The following is a 16,972-nucleotide window of genomic DNA, read 5'->3' on the forward strand; positions in this document are numbered from 1 at the left end:
AAAGTGCTTTGGGATCTTTGAATGAGAGGTGCTGTATTAGGGCAAAATAATAATAATAATAATTGTCCCAGTGAGGATTTTTATTCATTTCCTGCTGATGAGAGTATCTGGCTGAAAATCCAGGCCAGCAGTTCAGAGAGTACTTTCTCTTGTTTAAAAAGACCCATCTTGCTCAGTAACCGCATTCTGAAAGTTCACACAGCAAGGCTCCATTCTCATCCTGATTAAAACTCTGCTCTGTGATTCCAAATAAACTCTTTAATTACAATTAGCATTTCCCGAGCCTGCTGCTGATGGCGGCCATTTTGCAGAGAAGTCGCCTCATTTGTGACTCCGGCAGTATGGGAGGCTCATGCGAGGGACTGTAATTAATCCCATTTTCTATCTTGTGCTGAAACTGATTAAACACAAGAAGAACTTTAATCTTTAAACAAAATGTCTAATGTGTACCCGGTAAAGGCTTTCCTCCAAGGATCCCTCCCTCACTGGCTGCTTAGAGGGCTGATTAATACATTGTCTAGGCATAAACATGCTCTTCCCCCCACACCGCCCTCAACTTTCTCGGCCCTGTTATGAATCACAAGCCAATGCTAATCTCTCAGTAGACACTGCTACATCATTTGCCATTTAGCACCAACTTATTAAAGCATGCATGCGCACATAGTTCCCGATCGTTTTTAAGATCATTTTTAAAGATTTGTACCATTTTTAAAGATACTCAGACACATAGAAGTTATAAATACCAGGAAACCCTACTTCACTAATGGTACAACCTGCACTCCACGGGGTTTGTCTCCTTATGTAATGAAGTTGACAACATATGGTAAATGCTGCCTGCCTCCCAGGCGAGAACAGAATTGTGGTGTTTTCCTCTCAGTGCCCAAATGTGAGTGGCATTTTTTTTCCTTCCCAATTCCAGCCTTAATCTCCGAGTCTTCCTCTTTCAAAACTGCAATTCCCTTTGTCTTCAGGCTCACATTTGGAAAAGCACAGGTTCATTTGGAGGTGAATTCATAGTTCTCTGTAACACAGAATACTTTGGACAGTGTAATGGAGGTTTCCACATGAGACAATTACAGTCAAATCCAGACCTTGGTCATGACCACAAAACTCCCATTGGGCCAAATTCTACCTCAGTTATACTAACATAAGGATGGATTAATTCCACTGAATTACAGATTTATGCTTCTGTAACCAAGAATAGAATTTGGCTCTTAGAATTCTCTCTCTCTCGATTGCAGATTGCAGAGCTCAGCACTTAACACTTTTCAGTTAATCACCACCCTCTGTGCCTCCTACTAATATTCACCTGTTACTTAACTAACAGCCAGTTATTCTGCTCACCTCCAGTGGCTTTATACCCAGACTGCTGCCCTGCAGCTTTTAACCCTGTGCTTACATCTCTAAGCCCAAACCAGAGGAGCTAGCATCATCAGGTAATGTGCAGCATCCTTCCCACTCTCCACTCAGGGACATGTGCTTTCCCAAATGCAGTGTGGCACACACCTTCGCTAGCCCTCTGCAGCCTCTGAATTTGTCCTTCAGCCATCATTTTTCAGAACCTTTCAATTTGGGGTGTCCAGTTTGAAGATGTTGGCCTCAGCCTTTGTCTGTCACACACTGTGGTGCAGGCAGTGCAATTTAGTGGTCAGAGCAGGAGTCTGGAGTAGTGGTCGGAACAGAATCAGAGGGCAGAACTGGAGACAAGCCAGTGGTCAGAGCTAGGAGTCAGGAGTTCAAAGGCAGGCAGGCTATAGAGCTGGAGCAGAGCTGGGAAGGGGTGGAGCAAAGACTGGACAGGAAACAGGTCTGGTGCATCTGCAGGCACGGAATGCATTGAGCAGCCACAGTGGTGCTGTTGCTGCAGGGCTTAAATGACGGTCTGTTGGCTCTTCTGACCAATCAGTGAGCACAATCACTTAGTGAGGGTTTAGGGGGCCTAGCCAAGCTCATTGGGTTACTAGGCAATCGAGACCAGAGGCGGCTGAGTTCCTGACATTCCCCAAAGATCCTACTTACCATAAAAGGAAAGTTAAAGGCAAAATACTCTTCATCCTTCAAGGTAAGGAGACCCAGTGAATGCAACCCAGATATTCCCCCCCCCCCACACACACACACAATAGTGCTGTAGGCTCCGAGTAGGTGGGTTCTCTTTAACGGGCATATAATTGAATGGCTCAATGGGAGGTTAATGCTATTTCTTATTTAATCTACTCAGTAACTTCAAATATTTGAAATGCAGGGCATGGCATGGATCTCACTGTTTACTTGTGGTGTTCCATCCTATTTGTTGCATCCACCTGTTGTTTCCTATCTTACACCTAGATTGTAAGCTCTTTGGGGAAGGGGCCATCTCTTAGTTCTGTGTTTGTACAGCACCTAGCACAACAGGGCCCTGTTCCATGGTTGGGGCTGTAGGCACTGCCTTAATAGAAATAATAAATAACAGAATCATTGGCTAATAATGTACAAATACTACACAAACATTAACCAAAACCTTCACCTTACATAGCACCATTCAACATGTAGGAAGAAGGAACTGTGGTCCCCAGCAGCTAGGGCATGAGCCTGGGATTCATAAGCCCTACATTCAGTTCCCTGCTCTGCGACAGACTTCTTGTGATTTTACAACAGGCACAATTTAGTTTGTGTCTCCAAAGTGCCATCTTTCCATGGTAGTTATATGACTTCCATTACCATAGTATCTGAGCACCTCCCAATCTTTAATCCACTTGTCCTCACAATGCTCAGGTAAGGTAGGGAATGTTCTTAGCTCCCTTTTACAGATGTGACACTGAGGCCCAGAGAGAATAAGTGACTTGCCTATGGTTATGAAGGAAGAGAGTGGCAGAACAGGGAATTGAATGTGGGTTTCCCGAGTCCCAGGCTAATACCCTGTGTACTGGACCATCTTTCTAGCTCCTATTTCTTCTTGTTATTTGAAGATACACTCTAGGCCTTTTTGAACTTGAAATAAAATAGACTGAGGAAAGTAGTGTGAACACACACTTGTTGGCTGTGAGAGGAACCTGACACAAAGATTAATGAAAGAACAAATGCCAGTGGTGAGCAGGGTATGCTGACTGCCTGGCTTCAAAATTATTCTTGGCTTTATGCGGCTAGCTCTTGAGAAACCTTTTTTTTTTTTTTTTTTTAAACTTACTTCATTCTCCTCCTAGGAATGGCAGCGAGATGGTGTTATAGACAGAGAAATGAGGGAGTGGAGTGGGGAACAGAGAAAGGAAATGGTTGTCAGAAAATTTGTCTGCCAATATCTGTGCTTGCAGAGGTCTTTTTCTCTTTCTCTTTAGCTAGAGGGGAAAATACCATTCTCTTTTCCCAAGCAATTATAGGCCCAAAAGATTGAAACTTACTCTACGGCTCTTTAATCTCAGCAGATATTTATGGTTAAACATTAGACTTGGAGCATTCCAGATGTCAGGGTATTAAAGCATAAAGGCTCAGTGGAGTCCCAGAAAATATTAGACTCTTCAGGATATGTGCCTTTGAGTGTTCTCATCTGAGCAGCGAAGGAGACAGCCCTCGGTGTTCTTTTGTACATCCGAAAGGGAGCTCTTACTGTTCCTTATTTCTGCCCTTTAGCATGGCTCCAAATTCAGCACACAGAGTAATCCGCCACCATGTCATGAAATTATTATTATTTATTATTCGGAGTATCCAGAATGACTTCCATGCAGGGTTTGTAAAGAGATGCTTAAAAATCCATATGGCTGCATGGGAGCAATTTCTTTGCATATTCCGAGTAGTTTAACTGTTTCAGTTCCCGATCTTACAAACATGGATGTAACTCTACTCACCTAAATAGCTCGCTCACATGTGTATAAGTGTTTGTTGGATTAGAGCCTTAAGAAACTTCAGCTATTCTATACCTTTTTCTTCTCATTGTTAATAAACTCCATCAATTTTTTCAGAAAAATTACAATTGTTTTCTACATTGTAATAATAAAACCTTGCACGGCCTCAAAGATTTTCCACGCATTTTACAAACTTTGATCCATGTTGGATTTATAATACTCCTGTGGAGTAGTCACGTATTCTTATACCCATTGTATAGAATGTGGCACAAAAACTATGATTTGCCCAAGATCCAAGGTCATGCACTGAATTCCTGCATAAACACCAGGAGTTCTGACAGCCAGTCCCCTAGTTTAAAAACTACACAGCTCTGCACAGACTAGTTCAAAAGTAGGCGTGTATTAACTAGAGCCAGTCAAAAAGTGTGTTTTATTTTCTGTGTGGTTTTTGCAGGGTTTTTTTGAGTTTTCATTGAAAACCTAAAATCATCAAAAAAAAAATGCAGAAAATGGAAATTTTGCAAAAATTTCCATTAAATTAAAAAAGTCATGAAAATCTTCAATTAAAAGATTTTGACTAGCTGTAGTGTGAACCATTTGATGTTAGGATAGAGATGGCATATAGCTTGGGTTACTTGTAATGAAAATTAATGAGAGGGTTAAATAACTAAATAAGAAACAAGCAAACTACAAATTGAATGAGACCCAAACTGTGTTTGAGATTCAAAAAAGTTCAGGAAACATTTTTGTTTAATTTTGATTTTTCTATGTTGCTCTGTGATTCCCAGGACCAGAAATGGAAATTCCTGGATATTTCAAGAAAGGCTTCTGCTTTGGTATTTTTGATTTGGACAAAATTAAAACGGCTGGAATTATTGAAATAATAAACTTGCTCTCAAAAAATGACTGTTACATTGTCCATACCAAAGAGGTGTGGCTAAACATCTGAATGCATGGATGCTAAAAGCTAAGTGAGGCCCCAGTCCTTCAAACTCATATATGTGTGCAATAATAGTCACTTTCCATTAAACAGCTTGCAAGATTGGGGTCCAAAATCTCTGAATGTATAGGGTTTGCCCAAGGTTACATTGAGTGTTAGCGTTCTTTAAAATGAACTAAAATACAAACGTTGGATCTAGGCCATGTCTACATGGTGAGTTATTTTGTGGCAAGCTATGTGTGACTCTACAGCCCACCAGCTTGCTGCAGAGTAACCTCCCAGGTGGACACTACATTCCATAACTTTCAGCGTGCTGTAACAGTCTTGACCCAGGACATTACTGCACAACAAGCAGGTGTGCTGCAGATTCAGACCTTGGCTTGCCACCCAGTAACTCGCCATGTAGACAAGTCTCTAGATTTTAAACAATTCAAAGTTCATGGGTATTTGGAGCCAGGATTTTGATTTAGGCTCATTTCTATTGCTAATTTTCTCTATTCAATAAAATGCACAAATAGTGCCAGTAAAATGAGCTGAAGGAGACCTATCCGGGTGGGACTTTAAAAAACACCCAAGCGACTTATGGGCAGACCTGCTTGAAAATGTTCCATCAACATTATTTTTTGAAGGAAAGTAGCTTTTCAACCAGTGGAAGTTCTCATGAAAAAAATTATCATTTTTGTCAGAAACGTGTTGAGGTCAAAAAACTAAAATCTCATTTTGAAAGCAACATTATGATGAATTTTTTGATGAAAACAAAGTATTTATCACAGGGGGAAAATATCACTTAACAGCCAGTTCTACTTAGGTGCATGTAAGTCCCACTGAAAATCCTTGAGACTTCTTATCCTAAATCACGTAGGAGCTGTTGAAAATCCAACCTGTTTGTATTCAGACCTTTTTCATGTCAAAGTGTCAGTTTCTGAAAACATAAGGCTACCCAGAATCTAAGACCAAAACAACAACAAAATAGGTAGTGGGGAGAGGCTTCTGTATTAAAATAAAAATCTAATGAGGGCGGTATTTTTATTAAACAAATAAACATTTCCCTGTAGTGGGTGCTACCCAGACATTGTAGCATGAGAACCTGACAGAGAAATTGACTTTTATAAACAAAGGTGAAAACAACCCAGTCTGTTTTCATTCTCCAATCTGAAAGAAATGTAAAATATTAGCATAATTGTCAAACATCAGTTAATTTTTTTTTAATCTTTCAGTGTTAGTAATCAGGTTCTTTGTTTGTGCCAGAGGTGAAGATATTTTGTGTTTGAAAATATTATTTTTAATCTGACAGTGTCTCTCTTAGTATATTACAAATATACTAAACAAATACTGGCTATGTATGATCATATAGTGCAGCTGTATTAAATGCGAGAAAAATCATCTGTTTGCTGGATTTGAAAAAGCTACAAAAATCAGCCCCAAATTTTTAATATTTTCCACTAACGCAGGTTTTTTCACAGACAGAAACTTCCTTTTGTTTTAACAAATGACACATGGAAGATGTGGCTTTTCAGTGCCGAAAATAGCAGTGGGGAGAATTAAAGGGAAATTGTCAAGTTATTTAAAAAACACTTACCTGCTATGATCAGAAAAGTTGGTTTTCTGAAATTGTCATGAACATATGACTTCTGACAGAACCCTGGTTGAGATCCCAACAGAACTCATGTTATGACCAAGCTTTGAAGATGATTGATGGCTATTACACTTTGTACTCCAGTGAGGACAAGGTTTAAATATCTGTGGCCTGCTATTGTGAGCTAAGGAAGATGAATTGCTTTTGCTTGTCTAACAACAACCCTGGTGGATCATGGAACCTGAGGACTAAAATCAGGAGTCTCTATTGCTTGAGTTATAGGACCAGCTTCATTAAGATGGGACAACAGCACACTAAGAATCCTCGTTAGGCGGCCCAGCCATTAAATGGGGACAGAGGCCTATGGTGTCAGCATGGGTCTTCATGCTAAGGGGAGGCTACAACCAGAAGGGAAGAGTTCTGCCTATACATCATACTCCTTGCACTGCTCTTCCTGCTCTCCTCCCAACAGATTTATTTCATGGGGTTTCTGCTGAATTCACTCTCTGTGGATATTGAAGGGGCAAGCCAAGTTGGGGGTGGGGGGGCGGAACTTGGCCAGAATGGGGCCCTATGGATGAAAAGGACATTTTCCTGTTTTGGAAAACTATAAGATGCTATCGCTGGAGTTCGTAGATATCTTAGCAGCCAAGTAACTGTAGCAGGTTACTTGTTTCAAAGGTATTTGTCCCTTAGCTTTGAAACAACAGCATTTGGCATGTGATGACATGGCATTTCCTGTTGTCGATGTTATAAGCATTAAGATATAGATGGAAAAAAATTCTATAGCCAAGACACCATCTCAGCAATAAGTCCACATTACTCTTCACGTACACCATAACCTGCTGCTGTACACTCCTACAACAGAGACACTAAGGCTATGTCTACACTACAAACATACACTGGAACAACTACATCACTCAGGGGTGTGAAAAATCCACACCTCTGGACAACACAATTATACTAACCTCACCCCATGTATAGACAGTATTATGTCAACCGCGTCAACCGGAGGGATTCTCCTGGTCACCTCCTCGCATGGTGGTGGATTAACTGTGCCAACAAGAGAAGCTCTCCTGTCAGCGTAGCAGCTTCTTTATTGAAGCACTTGTGGATGTTGTTAAACTAAATAGGTTGAGTTCCTTGAGTCTATTCCTATACATCATGCTTTCTAATCCTTTAATCATTCTTGTGGCTTTTCTTTGAATCCTTTCCAATCTGTCAACATCCTTCTTGAACTGTGGGCACCAAAACTGGACAGCTATCGCACCAATGCCAAATGCAAAGTAAAATAACTTCTATTCTTACTTGAAGTTCCCCTGTTTATGCATCCAAAGATTGCATTAGCTCTTTTGGTCACAGAGTCACACCATTATCCACCACCACCACCTCAAATCTTTTTCAGAGTCCCCCATCCTGTAAATATGGCCTACATTCTTTGTTCCTAGCCATATTACAACATATATTGTTTGCTTGCACCCAGTTTACAAAGCAATCTAGATTGCTCTGAACCAGTGACGTGCCCTCTTCATTATTTACTACTCCCCCAATTTTCGTGTCATCGGCAAACCTTATCAATGATGATTTTATGTTTTCTTACAGGTCATTGATGAAGGTGTTAAATAGAAATCAGACTTCTTGATGACAATTCCTCATTCACAGTTACATTTTGAGACCTACCAGTTAACCAGTTTTTAATCCATTTAATATATGCTATGTTAATTTTATATCATTCTAGGTTTTTAATCAAAATGTCATGTGGCATCAAGTCAAATGTCTTACAAAAATCTAGAGACGTGTACACAAGTGCTTATGTTGGCTTATGTTGCATCACCCCTGAGTGATGCACAGTGGTATGTCAGCGGAAGATGCTCTCCTGCTGACATATGTATCGCCCTTCATTGAGATGGTTTCATTATGTCAAGGGAAGAGCTCTTTCCCGTCAGCATAACGGGGTACACAAGTGCTTTTACAGCGGCACAACTGTATCAGTACACTTGTAATTTTAGAGATGGCCTAAGTATATTATGTAAACAATACTACCTTTATCAACTAAACTTGTAAAAAAATTATCAAAAAAAAATCAAGTTAATTTGAAAAGGTCTGTTTTCCATAAACCCATATTGATTTGTGTTAGTCACATTACCCTCCTCTAGTTCATTATTAATTGAGTCCCATGTCAGCTGCTCCATTATCTTGCCCACGATCAATGTCAGGCTGATAGGCCTAGGACTACTTGAGTCATCACCTCTACCCTTTTTAAAAGTTGGCACACATTATCTTTCTTCCAGTCTTCTGCAATTTCCCCAGTGCTCCAAGAGACTTATTGAAAATCAACATTCATGGTCCAGTGAGCTCCTCAGTCAGCTCTTCTAAAACTCTTAGATGCAAGTTATCTGGACCTGCTGATTTTAAAATGTCTATCTTTTGTAGCCTTTGTATAATATCCTCCAGAGATACTAGTGGAATGGAAAGAGACTATCGTCACAACATTTCTCATATATAGAACAACTCTGCCTTTCCTGCATTATTATTGAAAATACAACCATTTCCATCTAGTAATGGACCAATACCATTTCTATCTAGTAATGGACCAATGGCTCTAATGAAGACCTTCTTATTGTCCTTAAATCTGCTAGCCATAGATTTCTCCTTGTGTCCCTTGGCTTCCTTTATCAATTTTCTACAATACCTAACTTCTGATTTATATTAATTACTATCAACCTTCCATTTCTTTCATTTGCTATGTATTGTTGATTTTACAGCTCCCTTCAATTCCGAGGTTTTTTTTTTTTTTTTTTAACCAGCAGAGCTTTTTTCTCAGTTGTGGGACTGTGGTTTTTAGGGCATCTAATAAGGTTCTTAAATAATTCCCAATTATCATTCACATTTTTCAGATTAAATTCTTCCTCCCAGCTGATTTGGCTTATAATTTTTTCCACCTTTATAAAATTGACCCTTTTAAAGCACCAAGTTTGTATATCACTGGTCTGGATTTCATTCTTTTTGCATAGTTTAAATGTGATCAGGTCATGATCACTTTTACCTAAGTTGCCATTAATTTTTAGTTCTGTGATCAATTCCTCTTTATCTGTCAAGACCAGGTCTAATACAGAATTATCCCGTGTTGGCTGTAACACTGTTAAAGTTAGAAACTTATCAGCTATAATATTTGGAAAATTTGTTTTTTGATTTTTGTCCTGACAGCATAAAACCTCCAGCATGTGCCACTCAAATTGAAAACCTCCATGATCACACAGTTGTTTCTTTCCCTACACATTATAATTAATAGGTGTGTAAGGTAGTGATCATCCTGTTCCCCAGTATGATTTGGTGGTCTGTAGGATACCCCAACTAATACCCCATCTTGTGCTTTATCTGTTAGGACATTGATCTGTAAGCATTCAAGATCATTTTCTTCTGAGTTATCAGTGACTCCGAAACAGGCATTGCCATTTTTGACATAAAGTGCCACGCCCCTCCCCTTTTAACCAAGTAATCCAGTGGTTCTCAAACTTTTGCACTAGTGACCCCTTTCATATAGCAAGCCTCTGGGTATGACCTCTCCATAAATTTTTATATATATATATTTAACACTATTATAAATGCTGGAGGCAAAGCGGGGTTTGGGGTGGAGGCTGAAAGCTCGTGACTCCCCATGTAATAACCTCATGACCCCATGAGGGGTCCCAACTCCCGGTTTGATAACCCCTGAAGTAATCCTTCCTAAATATGTTATCACCATTGAGTTTTACATTCCAGTTGTGTGAATCATTCCAGCAGGCTTCAATAATACCAACTAGATTGAATTTATGCTCATAAATAAGCAAATCATTTACCTCTTGTTTGCTATATAGGCTTCTAGCATTGGTGGATACACTATTAAAAAATACTTCTCTTTATGGCCTTTGGTTCCTTGAATAATTTTGTTCTCAACATCTTGATTTTTGTGCTGAAGGCCCATATCTTCCCGTTTTTACCCTAACCTTTTGCTATTAGTTCAATGCCATCTTGACAACTGTAGCCAGCCTATCTCCAAAAAGATTGGTCCCCCTTCTGCTGAGGTGGAGGCCATCCTAACTATAAAGCCCCTCCTCCATACAGAAAGTGGACCAATGTTCCACAAAACCAAAGTCCTCCACCCTATACTGCTTTCCTAACCAGCAATTCACTTCCAGAATCTTCTGCCTTTTATCTTCCTTTGCTTGTGGGATAGGAAGGATCTCTGAAGAGATTGCTTAAATAGTCATCTTCTGCTCACTTCTGAGTACCCTGAAGTCATCTACTATCCCCAATGCAGTGTCATTAATGCCAATATAAATCATCACCAGTGGATCTGTCGTAGCTTCCTACTCAGATTAGAACCTTAGCGTTCATAACTGAGAAGCTAGCATGAAACCTCCAAGCTCAATTACCAGCTTGGATCTGATATCTTGCTGCCACCAATCAGGATTCTGAGCTCCTGATAAACTCTCCCGGGTCTCCCCCAAACCTTTCCCTGGGGGGACCCCCAAGACCCAGAAGCTCTGAGTCTTACCGGTAAGGGAAATACTCATTTCCCTTTCCCCCTCCCCTCCCACCGACTTCCTCTCGGGCTAACTTGGGAGAGCTGATGCAATCTCTTTACATCACAATACCAAGAAGCCTGTCCCTTTCTTCCCAAAGAGACAAACCTCAAGCACAAGGAAAGAGGATGATCCTATCTCTCTTTCCCCTCCCACCAAACTCCCGGTGCTGCGCCTCCTCCGTAGCTCTAACACCAAAGAGAATCCCCTCCCCAGAGAAAACTCCAACCAAGTCTTAAAGAAAACTTTATATAAAAAAGAAAAGAAATACATAAGAATATAAACTCTGCATTCAAGAGATCATACAGGGCATTGCTTATAAGAAAATAGGAATAAACAGTCTGATTCAAAAGATATCCAATTTAAAACATCCAGCAAGCACACACATGTAAATACAAAATACAATATAAACCTATTGCTTTTCCTTTTGTACTCATACCTTGGTAACAGAAGGGTAGAAAGAAGCTTGGCGATAGAAAGAAAACCTCTTCTCTCATAGCTGAGAGAAAACAAACAGACAGAACAAAAACAAACACCCCCTCACTTTGAAAAATCCGGTTCCCTGATTGGTCCTCTGGTCAGGTGTTTGGTTCCCCTTGTTAACCCTTTACAGATAAAAGAAACATTAGCCCTTAGCTATCTATTTATGACAGGATCCATGCCTGTTGCCTACAGAAGCCTCTCTGATCTTAACATGAGATCCCATGTCTTGGCTCTGTCTTCTTGTCCACCTGTCCCTTGCAAAATGTTCTTTCGATTCTTGATTTAGGTGCATAGTTATGGATGTAGATAGCTAACTTTAGGCACCCACATTTAAAAATGTTGTCCTGTTCCCGTGTCTCTGTCTCTCAGCATAAATAGGGGAGGCTAATAATCTAGGGTGTTGAAAGGAAGTATTCTGGTAATGGGGCGTTCTCTATATAAGATAGAGAGACACAGCTAAAGGATAATTAGTTAGTTTGTAAAGATTCTCTCCCCGATCCCACACTCTCAAGGTATGTCTACACTGCAAAAAACAGAACAAAACAAAACATAGCTGCAAACCTTACAGCCTGGATCAATTGACTCAGCCTCCTGGGGATTGTTCCCACTTGGCCTGGAGCCAGGGCTTTGAAACCTGACAAGGCGCATGGGTCTCAGAGCCTGGGCTCTAGCCTGAGCAAGAATGTCTACATGGCTGTTTGAAGCCCTGTAGCATGAGCCTGAGGCTTTTGATCCAGGCTCTGAGATTTGCTGCTGCAGGGCTCTTTTGCAGAGCAGACGTATTCTCAGGCCCATCAGTAAGGCTGGCAAGTGGAAGTGGAAGGATGGGTCACATAAGTTATGTCCACACTGCACAGTAACCCCAGGCTCTGATTCAAGTTTGAGCCCAAACTCCCCTTCTATCCACACACAAATCAGCCTGACTTGAGACCCAGGTCCTAGGAGCCTGCTAGGGGAGTGAGTCAAAGCCCATGTCCCAATGAGACTCCGGTCCAAGCCCTGTCTTTTTTTGCAGTGTGGATGCAGATTAAGCCACAGACCCGAATCAGAAGGTCTGCATAGCGCAATATGCACCCATTAGCACCGGTGTGAGACCAGGGCTCAGTAATTGTAAACCCATGTTTACAACAGGATAGGTGCTCAAGTCTGGGCTTGGAAACACCGACTATATGTGCCTGGGTCCCACAGACTTGGGCTTACTGTGCAGTGTAGTGGTACCCATAGAAAGTGGTGTTTGGGGGTGAGGAGGTTTTGCAACAGTTGGGAAGCAGGGTGGAGGGAGACTCCTAACCTGGAAACTTCCCCCGCACTCCTTTGAGTAGCTCCCCCTACTTGTCCCCTCAAACCCTCTTACAAACAGCCATCTCTTTATTATTGTAAGTGTTTCACTATTATTTATTATTTCAATCCCAGCAGTACCTACAGACCCCAGCCCAGATCAGGGCTCCTTTACTAGGCACAGTGCAGACACATGGCAGTCTTGTCCCTAGAAAGCTTACGATCTCACAAGACAAGGAAAAGTGGGAGGAGAAACGGAGGCAGGGAGGTAAAATGACTTGGCCAAGGTTACATGGCAGGTCAGTGGCAGAGCCAAGACTAGACCTCAGCAATCCTGACTCCCTATCCACTAGGCCATGTTGCCTCTCAAGCATTTGTGGGCGCTGCACATAGACATCAAAAAGAAACTAGATCCTTATGTTTATGCAACTACAATACAAATGTGACCTGTATCTCAAAGCATAATTGTATTATTTTCCCTAGATCTTTAAGGCATATCCACAATCCAGCCAAACTGCTGACTATTAGTTTGCAGAGCTTTACAAGGGAAACAGTGCACTTTGCAACAATTAATTTTTGCAGAGGAAGCAGCCTGTTTAAAGACGCCTGCAGCAGTCTCTAAAATATGTGTTGTTTTTCAAGGCCACCAGACACACGGTGTTGGCTAGGTTGGCTAGTAAACAAAACAACAATGCAAAACCCCAGCCTCATGGGGCTTGCAGGAAAAGGGGATGAGAAGTCAAATGAATAATGTTTACCTGCTAGGGGTGGGTGAAGACTGTAATTGTTTAGCCTCCGGCAGATCCCTGCAAGGGTTAAAAATGACAAAGATATTAGTTGGCGAAGGCTAAGATTGTTGGTTTGGAGCTCTCGGCAATACACAGACTGTTATTTACCGGACTTGGTCGATTTACTTCTTAATGCAATAATGACCTGTGAAATGAAACGTGAGCTAGACAATTGTTCCTCATTGTTTCCAGTAAAACATCCTTTCATACCTCATTAAACCACCATTAATTCCATATGAAAGAGACGCAGGCGCAAACACCAACACACTCTCTCTCACTCTTTCTCTGTGGACCTGATCCAGAGCCCACTGACATAAATGAAACTTTTTCTGTCGAATTCACTCGGCTTTGGTTCACACCCCCACACCCTGTTAGCCAGATTCCCACAATAGGGGAGAGATTTTCAAGAGAGTTCTGCATCCAGCAGGATCCCATTGCGAGACTAAGGGCTTGTCTACACGGTGACATTCAGGAAAATTAATCCGAATTAAATAAAGGTGTCAATTTCATGTTGATTAGTTAAACCACTTCAAACTCCTGTGTGAACACCTTCATTCAGAATTAAAGTGCCCCTAATTTGGTTTAGTTTAGTTCTCTTCCAAAGTGAATTAAACTCAGGTCTGTTCTACACTACAGACCTATATCGGTATAACTACATCACTCAGGGGTGTGAAAAATCCAGTTATATCCATCTAATTCTGCCCCCCCCACCCAGTGCAGACAGTGCTAAATCAATGGGAGAGCTTCTCCCACCAACATAGCTACCATCTCTCGGGGAGGTGGATTAACTATGCTGACAGGAGAGCTCTCTCCCATTGGCTTATATTAAAATGCTAAAGTGGTGCAGCATTTTAAATATTGACTTGCCCTAAACCGAATTCAGGCCACTTTAATTCTGAATAACACTACCCCACAGGGATTTAATAGGGTTTAACTAATCTACTTCAATTCCACATCATCTTTAGAGCTGTTTGGAAAAAGGGGATTTTTGTCCCAAGGAAAATTTTGTCCCATGGAAAAATCACTTTTGTCAACATTTTTCAGAGAAATTTTTGAGTTTTCAATATAAAGAAAAAAAAAGAAAAAGAGAGAAACTGAAAAGCTTATGGCCAAAAATGTTTTGGTTTTGAGTTTTTTGAGGAAAAGCTGAAATTTTCCACTGAAAGCAGACCCTGTGAAAATGTAAATTTAGTCAAAACCCCAAGTCTCTGTTGAAAAACAGTTTTGATAGGATATTTTCAATCAGCCCTAATCATCTTGGCTAATTTAGAAATGTTTCAGGTCAGATCCTGATCTCAGTTATACCTGTGTCTATCTGGAGTGAGTCCAATAAAGTCAGTAGAGCTACTCTGGATTTGCATGGCTGAAACTGATATCAGAATCTGGTCCAAAATCCATGAGAAGTTGTAACTCAACAGCTAATTTCTCCCGAGGTAGGACATGTGGTGGATTGATTTTTCTAATCAACCAATTGATAGCGGTGTGCCACATGCAAGAAAATAACTGGAAAACAAAAATAAGATAAGATATTTTTGTTGTCACAACTCTTGGAGGGAACATACCAATTAGCTACAAATCATGGCCTAATATTTATTATTTTATTATTATATTTATAATATTTATTATTATAGTTATTTTAAAAAATAGTTTGTAAAAGTAGAAAGAACTAAAGTCCCTTGCGGCTAGCTGCCCTGGGGCTCTCACATGCTGAGGGCCACTTTCCAAGTAATTAAAATGCAGGGAGGCCTACCAGCCTGGCATATGTTTGAAGCAGAAAAAAATGGGGGTGAGCAGAGACAAGCGCCTTCCTTTACTGCAAGGGTCATTCGTACATTGCATCAGCCATGTTAATTGAAGGCAAGGCTACGAAAGTGACATCACTTGAGCTTAGCTCATGTCCTTTCAGTTTTGCTGGTAATGTTTTTATGATTAAGTAATGGCTTTTTAGTTGTGTAATTGGTTTGCACACCCAGGCTTTTATTATTATAATTTCACTGAATATCAAACTCAGCGAGACTGTGTCATATGTTTATTAGTTTAGCTTAATTGGATGCAATTGATCTTTGGCTGCTGTCTGCATTTTGGTGCCTAGTTCACCAATTTGAGGCCTGATCCTGCAAGCTGTCTCCACATGCATTGATTTCCATAAGAGTAATCTGAGTAGAGGATTTGTAGGGTCAGGCCTTTGCTTTCTTTCTCCATGACACTTAAAATACCAGAAGATCTGCTTGCTGGAAATGACTGATAGAGCAATGCTGGGCTTTTTCCTTCTTCCTGAAATAGTAACATTTGAAAGACACATCATTAGGCACTCAGTCGTGTGCTCAGCAGTGTGTCTACGTGGAAGAATAAGGGGGTGCTCTCTAGCTTGGACCCCACATCTCATCAGACTCTCTGCAGGCTGGGGGAAGGTGGTCACCACCGGGTTGCTGCTCCTGGGGCCTGGATTTAGGGGCAGGATACCCAAGTGACCACCTAGGTTGGGGGTGGTTGCCAGGCTCAGGATACTGGTTTTGTTGTTAGGGAGAAAAGGGAAAATAGAATGTCTGAAGTAAAATATTTCAGGTATTCTGTATATGGATTTATTTTTCTCTGACCTCTTAGAATGTTCTGGACCTTTGTAGAATCTCATGGAACATTCCAGACTTTTTGAGAACTACATTTTCCTCAACCCTCCTAGAATGTTGTCAGCTGTGCCCTCACTGTGCTTCAGTTTGCGAGGGCAAAGGCGAGCAAAGCGACCTTTTGAGCTAAAGGACTAGGTTAATTATTTTAACATTGTAAGGCTGTTGCCTGCTGTAACACTATTTAGTACTGCACAGTTCAATTTCTTGACGTTAGTACATTTCAGTTATTCTTAAAATTAAATAGTTTCTATAAGCTTAGAGGAAAGAATTTTTTGTATTTGCTTATATGGCATGAATAAATACAGATGTACAGATCTTAGCATGCAAATTTAGCATCTTATATGACAGGGATAAATCATGCATGGACATTGTGCATCAAAGTTGTGAAACAGGCTACACATGCAATAAAAATAAGATATATGAAATTTTAACAAATGGAGTGGGGGGTCACATAGACGCTTCTTGCCGGGGACACCATTTGGTTTAGAGGCAGCCCTGTGTGAGGGTGACAGCTGGGCAAGAAGTGAATAGAGCCGTCGCTCCACATTGCCACCTCTCAATCTCAGTACGCTGGCTGGAGAAGTGGCTGGTGCAGTTTATTTCCCCCACAGAGCAAAGAGGGGAGGGTGGGCTCTGAGCCACAACTGGGTTGCTGCCCATGCTCTCATGATTGTATAAAGTGCCACTCCAGTCCTTAGCGTGTGACCTCTTCAGGGCAGGGATGGTCTCCTACTGCCTATTGGACTTCACCTAAGACAGTGAGGTCCTGATCTCAGGTTAGGCCTCTGAGAGCTATTGCAATACAAAGAATACATAATACTGGTCAGAAGCAGCTAATCTATAAGAATGACTAATTTAAAAGAAGTGTTGTTTCTAAAGAGATGCCGGTCCAGATTCTGT

The 16,972-nt window shown here is 41.0% G+C and overlaps 1 protein-coding gene across 1 annotated transcript in view; it reads left to right on the top strand.

The window, feature by feature from the left end:
• PKHD1 (PKHD1 ciliary IPT domain containing fibrocystin/polyductin) overlaps positions 1-16,972 on the top strand; it is a 394,719-nt gene that overhangs the window by 286,473 nt on the left and 91,274 nt on the right. The window lies entirely within an intron of this gene.

This window comes from Chelonoidis abingdonii, chromosome 3 (assembly GCF_003597395.2).
Source record: "Chelonoidis abingdonii isolate Lonesome George chromosome 3, CheloAbing_2.0, whole genome shotgun sequence".
NCBI classification, from domain to species: Eukaryota; Metazoa; Chordata; order Testudines; family Testudinidae; genus Chelonoidis; species Chelonoidis abingdonii.